The sequence below is a fragment of the Saccopteryx leptura genome, chromosome 2 (genome assembly GCF_036850995.1).
Source record: "Saccopteryx leptura isolate mSacLep1 chromosome 2, mSacLep1_pri_phased_curated, whole genome shotgun sequence".
Classification (NCBI taxonomy): domain Eukaryota; kingdom Metazoa; phylum Chordata; class Mammalia; order Chiroptera; family Emballonuridae; genus Saccopteryx; species Saccopteryx leptura.
Window position 1 is genome coordinate 30,691,430 of NC_089504.1, and position 14,054 is coordinate 30,705,483.

At 41.5% G+C, this 14,054-nt stretch overlaps 1 non-coding gene and 1 pseudogene across 1 annotated transcript; one reads left to right on the plus strand and one right to left on the minus strand.

Annotated features, from left to right (window-relative positions):
* Positions 1-1,843: 1,843 nt before the first annotated feature.
* On the plus strand, positions 1,844-2,760 carry LOC136391265 (protein FAM76A pseudogene; annotated as a pseudogene).
* Positions 2,761-4,186: 1,426 nt separating this feature from the next.
* On the minus strand, positions 4,187-4,262 carry TRNAA-CGC (transfer RNA alanine (anticodon CGC)). The gene has a single exon. It is a non-coding gene; the product is annotated as a tRNA-Ala (tRNA).
* Positions 4,263-14,054: the final 9,792 nt, after the last annotated feature.

Below are 14,054 nucleotides of genomic sequence, written 5' to 3' on the forward strand. Positions count from 1 at the left end.
TGAAATTGTGAGAAAAGTCTCTGTACTGTGTGATTGGCATAACCAGGATGGCCCTTGGCATTGTATTGTAAATGCAAAGGGGAGGAAAACATGGATCCCCAGACATTCCACCACACCTGTGGGGAAAGGGGTGAATGGCTAGCCAGGTGCAGGAAGAGAAAAGCCAAAATAAACCTTTTCTTATAACTATGAGCTATTTGCGGGCATTTGTCCCCACAGAAACTACCTCTCCTATATAAATGCGTGTGGTTAACACATGTGACTCTGGACAGAGAGATAGCAGATGAACACTAGATAATATGGGAATGCCTTTTAATATGTAAAGAGACATCTTCCTACCATTGTGTTGACTTGTAAATTTTGTTTTCTCCAAAATAATGTATGGCTTGCAAATTGAATGTGGTCCTATCATGTTAAAGGACATATGACTATAACCAATAGGGGTAAAGGGCTCCTAATTACAATTTTTGCTTCTGTACTTCCCACTTACAAAATTATAAAAACTAAGTAGAACAAAGGGCCAGCGTGCCCTCAGACCACTGTTGGAGTTTGCCGCCACTTGGCCAAGCTAGACAGTAAAGCTTTGGTATGTAATCGACGGACTTTTTTCGTGTCTTCAATGTTTCGGGTCCCTCCGGATTAGGCTTAACAGTAGAACTAAAGTTTCTTGGATAAGGGCCGAGAGAAACCCGTCCTGGGATCTCCAAGCGATGGCAGGCACCGTGGAAGGGTGTGTGCTTGTGATCAGAGTTGCTTTTCAATAGGAGAAGTTTAACAAGAAGTTGTGAAGATCAACATACATGGTGGGCCTAGCAGGAAAGATCTAATTATTAAAGGGGTGTATCTGGCTTTCAAGGAGCTGTCCAATAGAATTTAACATGGCACTGGTATTTGTGCCTGAAGAAATGTTATTTTAATCTTTATTAGTAATTTTACTAATTATAACTCTGTAATGCATGAAATTGAAAATTATATTGCTATAGTTACATTTTTCTTGAGAAGTTTGACTGCAAACTTCAACAAAATTGCTGCCCTTCAGTTCACAAAAAATGATCAGTTTCATCAAGAATAATATTGAAAATGTTTGTCAGATATGAATTGTAAGCAATATCTATTTATAACACAAAGAACTGGTACAACTTAGTAAGCTAAATGTTCTTGAAAACGTAAATTTTAAAAGTGCTTTGTTTTATTTAAATTATAACACAAGAGCTTCCTTGGCATATAACAGCATTGAATCAATTAGGAGCATGGATAGAGGAATTCAATAGAAGCTTTTCAGTATGCATTTGATTATTAAAGCATTTACTAAAAGTACTGTGGCTTTGTCACTCTATGTGCCTACAACACTGTCATGTAAATGAAGATTTTATTATTTAAATGGAAAATAGATACTTAGAATAATGAAATTAATTTGGGATACTAAAAGAAAATAATTGAAGGTACTTACGTTCTATGGAGTTTAATGGATTGTATTTCTACAAATAAAAATAAAAAATGTTTGCATTGTTTTCTTGGAAAACCACTAATTTCTGACTCTATGTGACCCCTTATTGTTCCAAAGGTGTATTTACTGGTATTACCCTCTGAAAGCTCTTTAAATGAGTATACACTAAAAAAATTAGTGATTGTTTTAAATTATAATATATATTTCATTTCTACTTTGAATGTAGCAAATATTTACATTGCTCCAATACTTACGAACTTTCTATATTCTGTTTTCTGTATTCAAAAAGGACATTTAAATTTTGATTAGGCCCAAAGCCTGCGGCCACCCCGGCCTCTGCCAGGTTGTGCTCAAACTGTCAGGCCAGCAGGGCAGGGAGCAGGGCCCAGGCCAGACATGACAGCTCTCGACCCCTGCACCAAGTGCCACCAGCGCTTCCCCTTGGGGCGCTGTCTCAGGGGCAGCCGCTGTGTAAAGGATGTCAGCTGGCACACTGTTGTAAAGTGCACCTAATGTAGGACGGAGCCCCAGCAGGAGAGTGACACCAATTCATTAAGCATGAAATGCACTCTGAATGTGCAAGTGCAGTTGTATAGAATGCCCACACCCTGTCAGTATTACAACGTAATTGCATTTTTTGGCAATGAATGCCAGCGCCTGGAAGTGGGGGCCAGCTTAGTCTGGTGAACAGTGCAAGCAGCGGTGTGCGTTTGACAGGAAGCAGGACAGGTGGAAGGTAGATGGGAAATGCTCTGCTAGCCCATGCACACCTTCACCCACGGGTCTGGGGACAAGAGCAGAGAAAGCCCCTGAGAGGCACTTCCCCGGCCACCACCACCAGGAGAAGGAGCAGTGCCATCCAGTGAGTAGTGGCAGCCATTACAACAGCCAGAAAGCACTTTCCACGTCTTCAATTCAAAACGAAATTCCAAAGGAAGAAAAATAATCATGTTTGAGCGGATCACAACCAGTGGAGACAGCTTTTCCCCAGACCTGGCTCTGGACTCCCCAGGCACTGACGGCCTTGTCATCATTGCCCAACTGAAGGAAGAGGTGGTCACTCTGAAGGAGATGCTACATCAGAAAGATCATTAGAGAAAAAGATCACAGAGTCGAAGGCTGATTTTCAATACCAAGAATCTCAGACAAGAGCCAACATGAACCAAATGAAGAAAACCCACCAAGGAGGCACAAAACAATTGCAGGCAAAAAACAACAACAACAAAAAAAAAAACCCACAGCTCCCGAAGCACATAGCAACTTGGTTCAAGAGCAAGAAGTCAGAGAAGTCAGGAGCTATAACCTCTCTGTGAGAGGCCACAGGAGGCTCCTCGCAACAGCAGACAGATTCCTGGGTTAGGGGTTGGCAAGTTGGCTGTTCCCTAGAAACTGCAAGCTTTCTTAAGAAATCTCCAGTTTACTACAGCAACACTTTGTGCGATTGCGGTGGGCTGAATGCGAGCACCTGTTCTGTGCTGTGTGATGACCGCATGCTTGAACGTCTGGGTTTCAAGCTTTTTCTCTCTTACACACTCCCAACCCTCATGTCCCCTTACCCCTATCTACTCTCAGAACTGCTAGCTCTGTCTCTCTGTTAGTACTACTCTCTTCTCCTTTTTCTTCCTCTTCCTCTTCTTCTCCTGGTGGTTACTGCTCAGTGTTATGTGCAGAATAAATTTTTTGTCCCTCATTGGATCCTGCCACACCCATGAGCAAATAGTTTGGCATCAATTATATATCACTGCCACCCTCTGAACTTTGAAAACTACCAACTTAAGATGTGGTACAATGAAAGAGGCTTTCTCTCTCTAAAAATCTTTTGCTCAGGGTACACATTTGGGGATTTTTTGCAAATATTATGCTTGAACTTTGTACCATATGTAAGGTATTTTTCCCCACTGAGAAAGAAGGAGGGGGCCGGAGCCACAAAGTGTGGAATAATAAAAGGCTTTATTGAATACAGAGCACTTCCCGCCCAACGAGTTTCCCTGGCTCCAGGGACAGAGGCTAGGGGAGTCGCAAGGTGTGACCCGCATGAGGGATATTTAAAGGGTCCCTAGGGTGGTCAAGCTAATATGACATGGTGAAATCTCACTGGTTGGCAGATGGTTGCTTATTTCCAAAAAACTCCTGGGAAGTTTCTTTTGGTGCACTTGGCTGTGGGAGGTCCTAGCCAAAATTCCCGGTTCTGGGTTCCCCATGTGACCATCCCCCATTATCCACTGACCTTACATTCTGACCTTTTGTGTTAAATAGAATAGGGGAGCTGTGTATTTGTCTGGCTACTTCCTGCTGATTAGGGGCATCATGGGGAGGGGAGATTAGCTGGTGGTGGTTTTGAGGGGTGTCAGGAGGAACATCTGTTTGGCTGTGAGTTGAGAAACTTCACAGATGCGGTCCTGTAAAGATTTTTTTAAAAGAGGAGTAATAGGGAGATTTGCAGGGTCCAGCCTTTTTTTTTTTTCCTGAAGTTGGAAACGGGGAGGCAGTCAGACGGACTCCCGCATGCGCCCGACTGGGATCCACTCGGCATGCCCACCAGGGGGCAATGCTCTGCCCATCTGGGGCACTGCTCTGTTGCAACCAGAGCCATTCTAGCACCTGAGGCAGAGGCCATAGAGCTATCCTCAGCGCCTGGGCCAACTTTGCTCCAATGGAGCCTTGGCTACGGGAGGGGAAGAGAGAGACAGAGGAAGGAGGGGGGGAGGGGGGGAGAAGCAGATGGGTGCCTCTCCTGTGTGCCCTGGCTGGGAATCGAACCCGGGACTCCTGCACGCGAAGCCAACACTCTACCACTGAGCCAACCGGCCAGGGCCAGGTCCAGCCTTTTGATGAGCTGGGGATGGATGGAGACCAGTGGTTCCAACTGCCAGTGGTCCTGTATGGAGGCAAGCTTGAGGCAAAACTGCATGTCAGGATTGGCTTAAAAAGGGGAAAGGAAGGTGTCCCATCCATTCTTATAACTGAGACCTGTGACGGAATTAGAGGTCCAGAGTGTGATGGCAAAACAGAGAAGGTAGCCCCCGTGTCCACAAGAAATGAGATGGACTTACCCATTCCAGTGGCATTACCCGGGGGGTTGGTGAGGCTGATGGGGGTCTCCGAGGCCAGGGCATCAGTCCCAGGAGTTTGAGCGATGGGCCCGTCTTGCTAGCTTGGCCTTCCCATTCGGGCGGCTTGTCCTCCATGTAGAGGCACTGAGGAAAAGCCTGTTGCCCAAAGGGGCAATTGCTCCACCAATGACCAGACTGCTTGCAGTCAGGGCAGGGCTCAGTGGGCAGCTGCAGGCAGGAGCCCTGCTGGGACCAGTGATCCTGCTTGCCACACTTAAAGCAAGCTTCTGGTGGGGATTTTCTTTGCAGCTTGGACTTGAGTCAGGCACTTCTTGTGCCTTGCCTCTGTTGCTCTGCAGGTCTCAGGGTTGTCACAAGAGCCTGGGTTTGGAGCGTTACCTTCTGCTGCACGTGGGCCTGGCGAACAACCTTGGCCTGTTTCTACTATTGAAATGACATGTCCACAGGTTTCGGATACGGGTTTGGGGGTTGGAAATAAGAGGAGGGGGGCTCGTGGGGAGGCTGGCACCCAGATTTGGCAGGAAACGCTGGAGCCAAAGGCAGGACAGGGCCAGAACTCCCTGTAAAAAAATTGAGGGCCCTGGCCGGTTGGCTCAGCGGTAGAGCGTCGGCCTGGCATGCGGGGGACCCGGGTTCGATTCCTGGCCAGGGCACACAGGAGAAGCACCCATTTGCTTCTCCACCCCCCCTCCTTCCTCTCTGTCTCTCTCTTCCCCTCCCGCAGCCAAGGCTACATTGGAGCAAAGATGGCCCGGGAGCTGGGGATGGCTCCTTGGCCTCTGCCCCAGGTGCTAGAGTGGCTCTGGTCACAGCAGAGCGACGCCCCTCAGGGGCAGAGCATCGCCCCCTGGTGGGCAGAGCATCGCCCCTAGTGGGTGTGCTGGGTGGATCCCGGTCGGGCGCATGTGGGAGTCTGTCTGTCTCTCCCTGTTTCCAGCTTCAGAAAAAAAAATCAAAAAAATTGGGGTTGGACCTTGGGGTCCTGCAAAGAGGTGTAAGAGCCAATAGTAGGTGGAGAATGGCCTAATGGAGGAGGGGCTTAAGAACACAGTGGAGAAGGGAGGGGCCCCTGTCCAGCAGGGGAGGAGAAAGAGAGAATGGTATTTGCAGATGAATAAGAAACAGGATTTTGTGAAGGGAGGGGAGGGGGTTCTCAGAGGGAAGATACCCAAGTGAAAGTGGTCTGCAGAGAGACCAGAGAGAAGTCCAGAGAGAGGGGTGCCCCAGGGGTCAGGCAGGAGGGGGAGAGAGTTGGGAGTCTGCAGAGAAGGAAAGATCAGGAGTGGAGGTTTTAGGTGAGGTTTCTCTGGCCAAAAAAAGGGCCTGCATGGTGGAACAGGTGGCACAGAGATTAAGGATGGGCATGCAGATAACTAGAAGCCATGAATGTAAGAGATCTCCAATCAGTTGCCAGCTATTTTGGCGATAGTTAAATTGGTGAGGGTGTTAAAACCGAAAGTTCCTTCAGGAGGCTAATCCAGTGGGTTCTGTGGCCTGGCCACAGTGGAGAAGAAGAAAAGTTTCTTCTTCTTTTGGGAGGGATTTTTCTGTGCCCCCATGGCCACCCTCAGTCCTTGGAGTGATCAGAGTTGAGAACTGGCATCCCAAAACTCAAACTCTGGCCATGAATGGATAAGGTAAAGTGGATGTGCTCAGGACATCTCCACATGTACTCGGATGGAAAGAGGTCCCTGACGTAGCTACGATTTCAGACAGGTAGTCTTGGCGGAAAGAACTGAGGGGAGGCTGGAGACAGGGGACTTACCGCACTGTGCACCGAAGTGGGTGGAAGGTCGGAGATCCTGGTTCTTTCTTGGAGGGGAAGGGAAGAGGAGCCGTCCTTGCAGACTTCAACTCCTCCATGGTTTTGCCACCAAAATGTAAGGTATTTTTCCCTGCTGAGAAAGAAGGAAGGGGCTGGAACCAAGAAGTGTGGAATAATGAAAAGCTTTATTGAATACAGAGTGCTTCCTACCCGACGAGGTTCCCTGGCCCCGGAAACAGAGGCTAGGGGAGTTGCAAGATGTGACCCGCATGAAAGATATTTAAAGGGTCCCTAGAGTGGTCAAGCTAATATGACATGGTGAAATCTCACTGGCTGGCAGATGGTCGCTTTTTTCCAAAAAACTCCTGGGAAGTTTCTTTTGGCACACTCGGCTGTGGGCGGTCCCAGCCAAAATTCCCGGGTCTGAGTTCCCCAAGTGACCATCCCCCATTATCCACCGACCTTACACCATATGTATACAGAGTTTAATTTTTTTGAATAAAAAAGAAACTGCCTAGATAAAGGAATAGTGGTAGCCTAACTTGTTACTTTTGCAAAAGTGATGCCTCTTTAAAAAAAAAAAAAGTCTTACTCTGGCTTTTAGTAAAACAATCAAATTTTTCTTTCTACTTATCTTGGAGTCTTAAAAACTGATTTTTTATACAATTAACTTTAACGGGGTAAGGTGAGACAATTCAGTGCCTTGGTGTGAAGTTAAGTGCATTTTGGAGAGTTTCTTGGAAGAACATTTAAGAAGATACTTAGGGAGGTAGCAAAGATTTGAATGGTCTATCTTTCTAAGTGAGGGAAGAAAGAAAGGTCGTCCAGATTGTACTGAACACTTCCTTCCCCACTCCTTTCCTGATTGTTTTGTGTGACTTTATTTAAAATCTCATAATGCCACTTATTGTTTTTTAAATGCCCATACTTGCTTATATCAGTTGTCATATTTGGCCATTTTCAGAGAACATTTTATTTTTACATGAGCAGATTCAAAATGGAATAATATTTTAACTACAGAGCATTTTGGGGGTCAGTACAAGGTGCTCAAGTAAGGACACTAAATCTAATTGAAAGAAATGATATCACTGTACCTTTTCCCACTCCTCCTTATCTACCCCAGCCTTTATACTCTGCTTTCAACAGAAATGTGTTGAAAACAGGTGCTTCTAAGAAGCAGCTTGGCCTTAGCCAAACTTGCTCATACCTGTGTTCTGTTCTTGACCCAATGAGAAGGCACATGGATTTACTAAGAGAAGAAATAAGTTTGCATTTATAGCCAAATTCTCGGGTCCTCTGTATGATATTTGTGAAAGAAATAGAGATGTGTAGTGTGCCATGAAACAGTAAAACCAACAGCCTGGGAATCATCAATGCAGAGGGATACTCAAATAAGAGGTAATCATGAAAGCAGATATCCAAAGAAGGTGACTACCTAATAAAAAGTCTTTTGCACTCTTTCTATTGATGTTGTTCATGATTTCTTTAAGAGTTGTTCAGCAGTGTTACATGTATATTAATGTACCTATGTGTTAGTTACTTGTGCATTAGAACTAACCAATTTAATGCAACTCATCAATATAAGTCCGTGTTTCTAATTGTTGGATTCCAAGTAACTCTGCTCAGATTGAGCATCTGACTGCTTCACTGTGTTTTCTAGAATAATAATACTCAGCATTTATGCATTAAAGTGCAAATTATTTTATTTTATTATAACTTGTTTCCTTTTATCTCTTCTGACTCACATTTAAGACATTGTGTTGATTTTTTTAGGAGGCAGATAAGCTAGATAGTCTGTAGCCTTAACTTCAGATAGTAAAACTTCTTTTTAAGGGAATGGTGTCTAATAAAGCTGAAAATTATTGGCCTGAGGAGATTCAAAGAAGGTCATATTAGTCAGTTTTATTTTTCAAACTATTGTACATTCCCCCAAGGATCTAATTTAGCAAACACACTGTATCTGCTACAAGAAGTTAAACATGATTCAGATTAGAATAATACAATGCATACTGAATGAATAACAAATGAAGGTAGTGCAGAAGGTTGCAGAAGGATGTATTTTGTCCATGGAAATAAAGATCAGTGAATATGAGACAGTAAGTGCATCAAGGCTTCAAAGATACAAAAAATCAAAATGGTGAAAAAAATAAGTGTGAATAAAAGGGGAAAATGATGTAGGAAGTCATCAAAAAGTGGTAAGTTTAAATGCCAAAAATATATTTTTGTGTAGCTAATTTTTTTTTATTACAAGCGTAGGCATATTAGATTGACGAGTCATTCTTTATATCTATGACAGCAGAAGAAACAAATGATCCTGGTGCGAAAAACAATAATTAAAAGTAACTCTTAGTCCATTATATCATTCATATAAAGACTAAAAATTCACAACTAGTATAAGTAATAACATGCTTTTTCTTTTTTTCTTTAAGAACTCCAGAAAACAACTTGCTCTCAGATTCTAATATTGAAAGTAGATTGTCCTTCCTTCTGACCTTGGTTTGAGGGAAGAGAACAAAAAGTGATGTTTTCCTGGGGTTTGACTGTCTTTGACTGAAGGAAAAAAAATCAGTAAAATAAAAAATAATGTCAGTGATGGACACAAATGTGCTAAAACTAAAGCTGTGATGTAGATGTTATGCTGACTTCCAAACAAAAGAATGAGTTCAGATTCCAGATAAGGGTTAATTCTGGAAAAGAGTTCTTTCATTTATCAAAGAACCAGAGCATAAGCTAATAAGTTGGACATAGAATAGAAACCTTAGAAGGACTGTATGATTAAAATTCTTCCAAGTGTATCCAAAGACATGAATGATGAGAATGGGTGTTTCAGAAAGTGAAATTGCTTGAAAGTTTTATTTTCAATATAATCTGCTGATGCTGTGTGACATAATGTGAGATAACTTAGTTTATTTATGTTAATTAACTCTTATTTTGTTTTGTTGTGACTGAACATGAGAGTGGGAAAATTCAAATGTCTACATGCACACACACATTTATTCAATCTGCTGATCTGAGCAAATGTCCACCTCCAAAGAAATTCAAACAGCAATAAATTCTATCACTTAGTAATATCTGTAGTGTACCATGGGCTACACATACCACATCTCCCATAATTTTGACAAGTGTGTATTCAGGCATTCCTCTATTAGACTCTGAAGCATAAATTCTTTATTCTTTGCCATGATCCAAGTTTTATGAATAGGGTATATCTGAACAAGAATTTCAGAGTTGTCAATCTTGCATCTCAAGCAACCAAAATGATTTAAGGGAAAGCTTAAATTGCAAAATGAATACATCTACATATACTTTGCTTTAAAATATTTGCCCTTAAAATACTTTGCTTTAAAATATTCAGTTAAAACATGTGTCTTAATCTAGCGCATGTAGGAAATTTTATAAAAACTTAATGAATGATTGAAAGAACAAGTAAAGAAGCTGAATAAAAGTAACATGTAATTGCATAATATACTTATTAAGTTTATCATCTATATACTTAAACTATTTAAAGATGCACAGTGTTGGACAAATGAGTTTGTAGAATATGTATTTTTTGAGTTTACTCACTTTTATTGTTAAAAAATGGTACTGAGCAGCCACATGTGTATTTACCCTCAGCAGGGCAGTTGATTGCAAATTGCAGATTGTATTCCTGCTTGGGAGAGACCATTGTTTTGCTAATGTTTGCTGGAGGAGGGGTCTTTGTGGGCCAAGGTAGATTTTTGCAGGAAGAGTGGAAAGAATGCAGAGCTAGTTTTGCAGAGAGATAGAAGGTATGCAGATGTGGAACCAGAGCTGAAGGGCTTTGGGAGCCCTACTGAGGCTTGTGGAGGTCTTTGATTCTAGGAGGAACCGGAGAAGATTCTCCTGGTTGTGGAACTGGAGAATTCAGTCAGGGTTTGGGAGCTCTGAATGAGAGGGAAGCAGTCTTCCCTGTGTGTTTGCTCGTCGGCCAGTGCAAGACTTTGATAAAGGAATGGCCCACCATTTTTTGGCTCCACTGTTTCCTTGCCATCTGCCTGAATATATTGAGAACCTGCATGGCCACAATAGCAGTGACTGCTGGCCATACACATACATATGAATAATTGGTGTATAAAAAATTATATATCCAAACACAAAACAATTTTTTTTAAAAATTCTTCATGTATCATGTATTTTTTTTAAATAGCAGTGATTAAAGTTTGTCACAGGTCCTAAGACCCTTTTAGGTTTTTTATTCCTGCCATAAAACCAATTTCAAATTCTAGTAACTTTATTTTCATTGTTACAGACACAATCTGCTTCCAACTACAGGTTGGAATTTAAAACAAAACCAAACAAGAAACAAAAAAACAAACAAACAAAAAGTCCTGCTCTTTTTTACCTTATTTATAGATGAGAGAGAGAAAAACGGCAAGAATATCTTTCTTGACATCCTTTCACGTAACCCTGAACTCACATTGCAACTGACCCCACAAAGAGATTGAAAGGTCTTTCTTCATGGTTCCCAGAATTGCATTCTTTTGTTTCTCCTCAAGTATCCTCAGGACCCATATTTTTCCTTGTATTTTTACTTGGTTCTAGACAGAGTGGCTTCTTTAACACTATTTATTTGTCTCTGCAATTTGGAGTGGAACTGTTGCTGATTTCCAGAAATTACAATCTATGGCCTTAAGTCTTAAATTTGATTTAAATCAGTATTTCTGAAAACTTTACCTATATCAATATAAGATAGAAATCCAGGATCAAAAGTGCCAAGTATTGGGAAATTAGGTTCATATTAGAGTACTTATGACCATGTTTACTTTTTCATAAAATTTACAAAAGAGAAAACATTATAATCAAAAGAGGCAGTCTCTATATATTGCTTATAATTTTGTTACATATATGTAGTTTTTATTGAAATGATAAGGTCAGCTATTCTTAGCTAATAATCTCCGGATAGGATCTCCCAATGAGATTGTAAAAGTTCATTCAGTCAAATAGAATTGATTTCTCCATATATCCTGTACCTTTTCTGATTTTAATATTTTTGGATGACCATTTTTTCTCTATTTAAAGAGCTTCCCATCTTTCACACTCCTTTTTTACCTCATTTCTTGGTTTACAGAATTAGTTTTCCTTCTCCCCTGCAAAGAAGTAGAGCATTAAATGTATGCTAGTTGAGTTACTGAAGCTTAAAGCTTTGCAAGATTTAGATACCGTCTACTGCCCATTCCATTTCTCATAAGACCAATTATCCATAAAAATAAAATGCCTGGCAAAGGTTCTGGGCATATGATTACTTCATGTTGCATGTGATCTTTCCTCTTGTTCGTTGGTTGATGCCTCAAGAATTTGAATGTTTCTGTAAGAGACATAATAAATATCCCTAGGTCTGAATCTCTTAAAAAAATTTTCCTAGCTCCTGGGACATCCTGAATACATAATGTGATAGTGGTATGGCACTGAAAAGCTAATCACAGAATAGCAGTTAGGCTAAACAAATAAAGAAAGAAAAATTAAAGTCAAATATATTCAAGAACTAGAGAGGAAAAGAAAAAGAACTGGGATATGAAAGTTTTTAGTTGGAATTTCCATGGAGCTTCACCTGAGATCAGAAAACTAGAGAGACACTGATGGTTTCTGGAACAGAAAGTCATATGACATAGACAAAGGTTAAAATGAACCCAGCAAGGTGGGCTTGGTTTGCCATTCATTACCAGGAGAGATTGCACTTAGCACTCACCACATTGCAAATGAGATTGCACTTAGCACTCACCACATTGCAAATGCTACATATGCATCTTTTTTTTTTACATTGAAATTACCTTTGAATTGAAGACAATGTGACTTCTCTATTTCTCTGTGCTCCTTGTATCCAACACATATCTAAACCTACTCAGAAATTGTGAGAATTTCCCTTGCGGGAAGGAAAAGTAAATAAGTGGCAGTTTAAGTTTATTCTTTATTACTTTGTTGGAAATCTTCCCAAATCATGAACTGGAAAATTGTTTTTTTCATGCTTTTAAGTCAAAAGCTGAACAGCACTTTAATAACCAGTGGAAAGGACATTAGAGGGCACTCTAGCCCAACTTTCCACCCAGTTTAAAGTCCTGGGTGGGATGGACCAGAAAAATAAAAATTCCTAGATCTTTACTTCTCTTTGATACTCGAGTAATATTTCTTCTCCTAAAGCACTCACAGAAGAGAGAAGTCATCATCAAGTGACCCTTCTCTACAGTAGAAATACTGGATAGTTCCTGCTAAAGGGTCAGCAGCATGAATACTTTTTCCTACTCCTTCATACATTGCCCTCACCTCATTTTTGCCCCTTCTACTCATATTTGTATCAATAGATCCTCAAACAGGTAATAAGCCCAGTTAAATGATCTTAAAAAGTGTCCTTCAATATTGGCTTCTGTTCCTGGATTTCACATTTCCTTCCAGTAGTCTATGGGGAGTAGCAGAGGTTGTTTATTAGTGACGTATTTGGCCCGGGAGCTTGTCATCTTTGTATAAAAGGAATTTATTTAATCATTCCCCTCAATTGATGTAGTGTGCAAATGTTAAGCTTGGGTTAAATGATGCCATTAGCAGATGGCACTGCCAGAGACATGTTTTACAACCTCTGATGTAGCCCTTACGCCCATGAGTGATCTGTAGCAAAGCAGTAAATAACGTTTACATGAAGTCTTTGGATAGGTCACAACGTAGTCAGAGAATGACAAATGAAGAGGAGCCATAACTTAGTTAGCACCCAGAAATGATTTTCAGTAGGGCTAATTCATCTGGTCACAGACAAATGACAGAATTTTCTTCTGGCCATATCACAAGTGCTGACATGTTTTTCTTGCATGTGAAAGATTATGAAATTGTATTTTAGGAGTTCAAGAACAGACATTCAGTCAAAGGAAAAGATAGTTTAATGTATGTTGCATCCTGCATACTGCTATGACTGCCTTCCGCCGGTCTACACCTCACTGATTCCCTTTGTACCTTATACTAGCATTTGGATGATTAAATCTAAAAAGATGATCCTGAACATGACCAACCTGAAAGAGCACATTTTCTTCCACAAATATGTTAGATACATGTTGGTCAAATAAGTTTGTAAAATATGATTTTTATGTTTGCTCGCTTATAGTTTGCATTGGGAGCTGGGCAGCGCCAGGCATATGTGGTCTGAGAAATTGCAAATTACCTTTCTGCTTGGGAAGGGCTATTGTTTTGCTACTGTTTGCTGGAGGAGAGGTTTTCATGCCAGAAAGTTTTGAAAAGAGAGAAGAAGGAAAAGAGGAGAAAGATGCCATGTTGGCAGAGGGAAAGAGAGAGAGAATGCAGAGTGCTGAAGAAGAAGAGAGTTTTGCAGAGAAAGGAGAAGAAAGAAGCCATGATGGCAGGGAAAGAGAAGGTGTGCAGATGGGGAACCAGAGCTGAGGGGCTTTAGGAGCCCTACTGCAGGGGTCCCCAAACTACGGCCCCCGCGGGCCACATGCGGCGCCCTGAGGCCATTTATCCGGCCCCCACCACACTTCCGAAAGGGGCACCTCTTTCGTTGGTGGTCAGTGAGAGGAGCTCATTGACCATCTCATTAGCCAGAAGCAGGCCCATAGTTCCCATTAAAATACTGGTCAGTTTGTTGATTTAAATTTACTTGTTCTTTATTTTACATATTGTATTTGTTCCCATTTTGTTTTTTTTACTTTAAAATAAGACATATGCAGTGTGCATAGGGATTTGTTCATAGTTGTTTTTTTTATATAGTCTGGCCCTCCAACGGTCTGAGGGACAGTGAACTGGCCCCCTG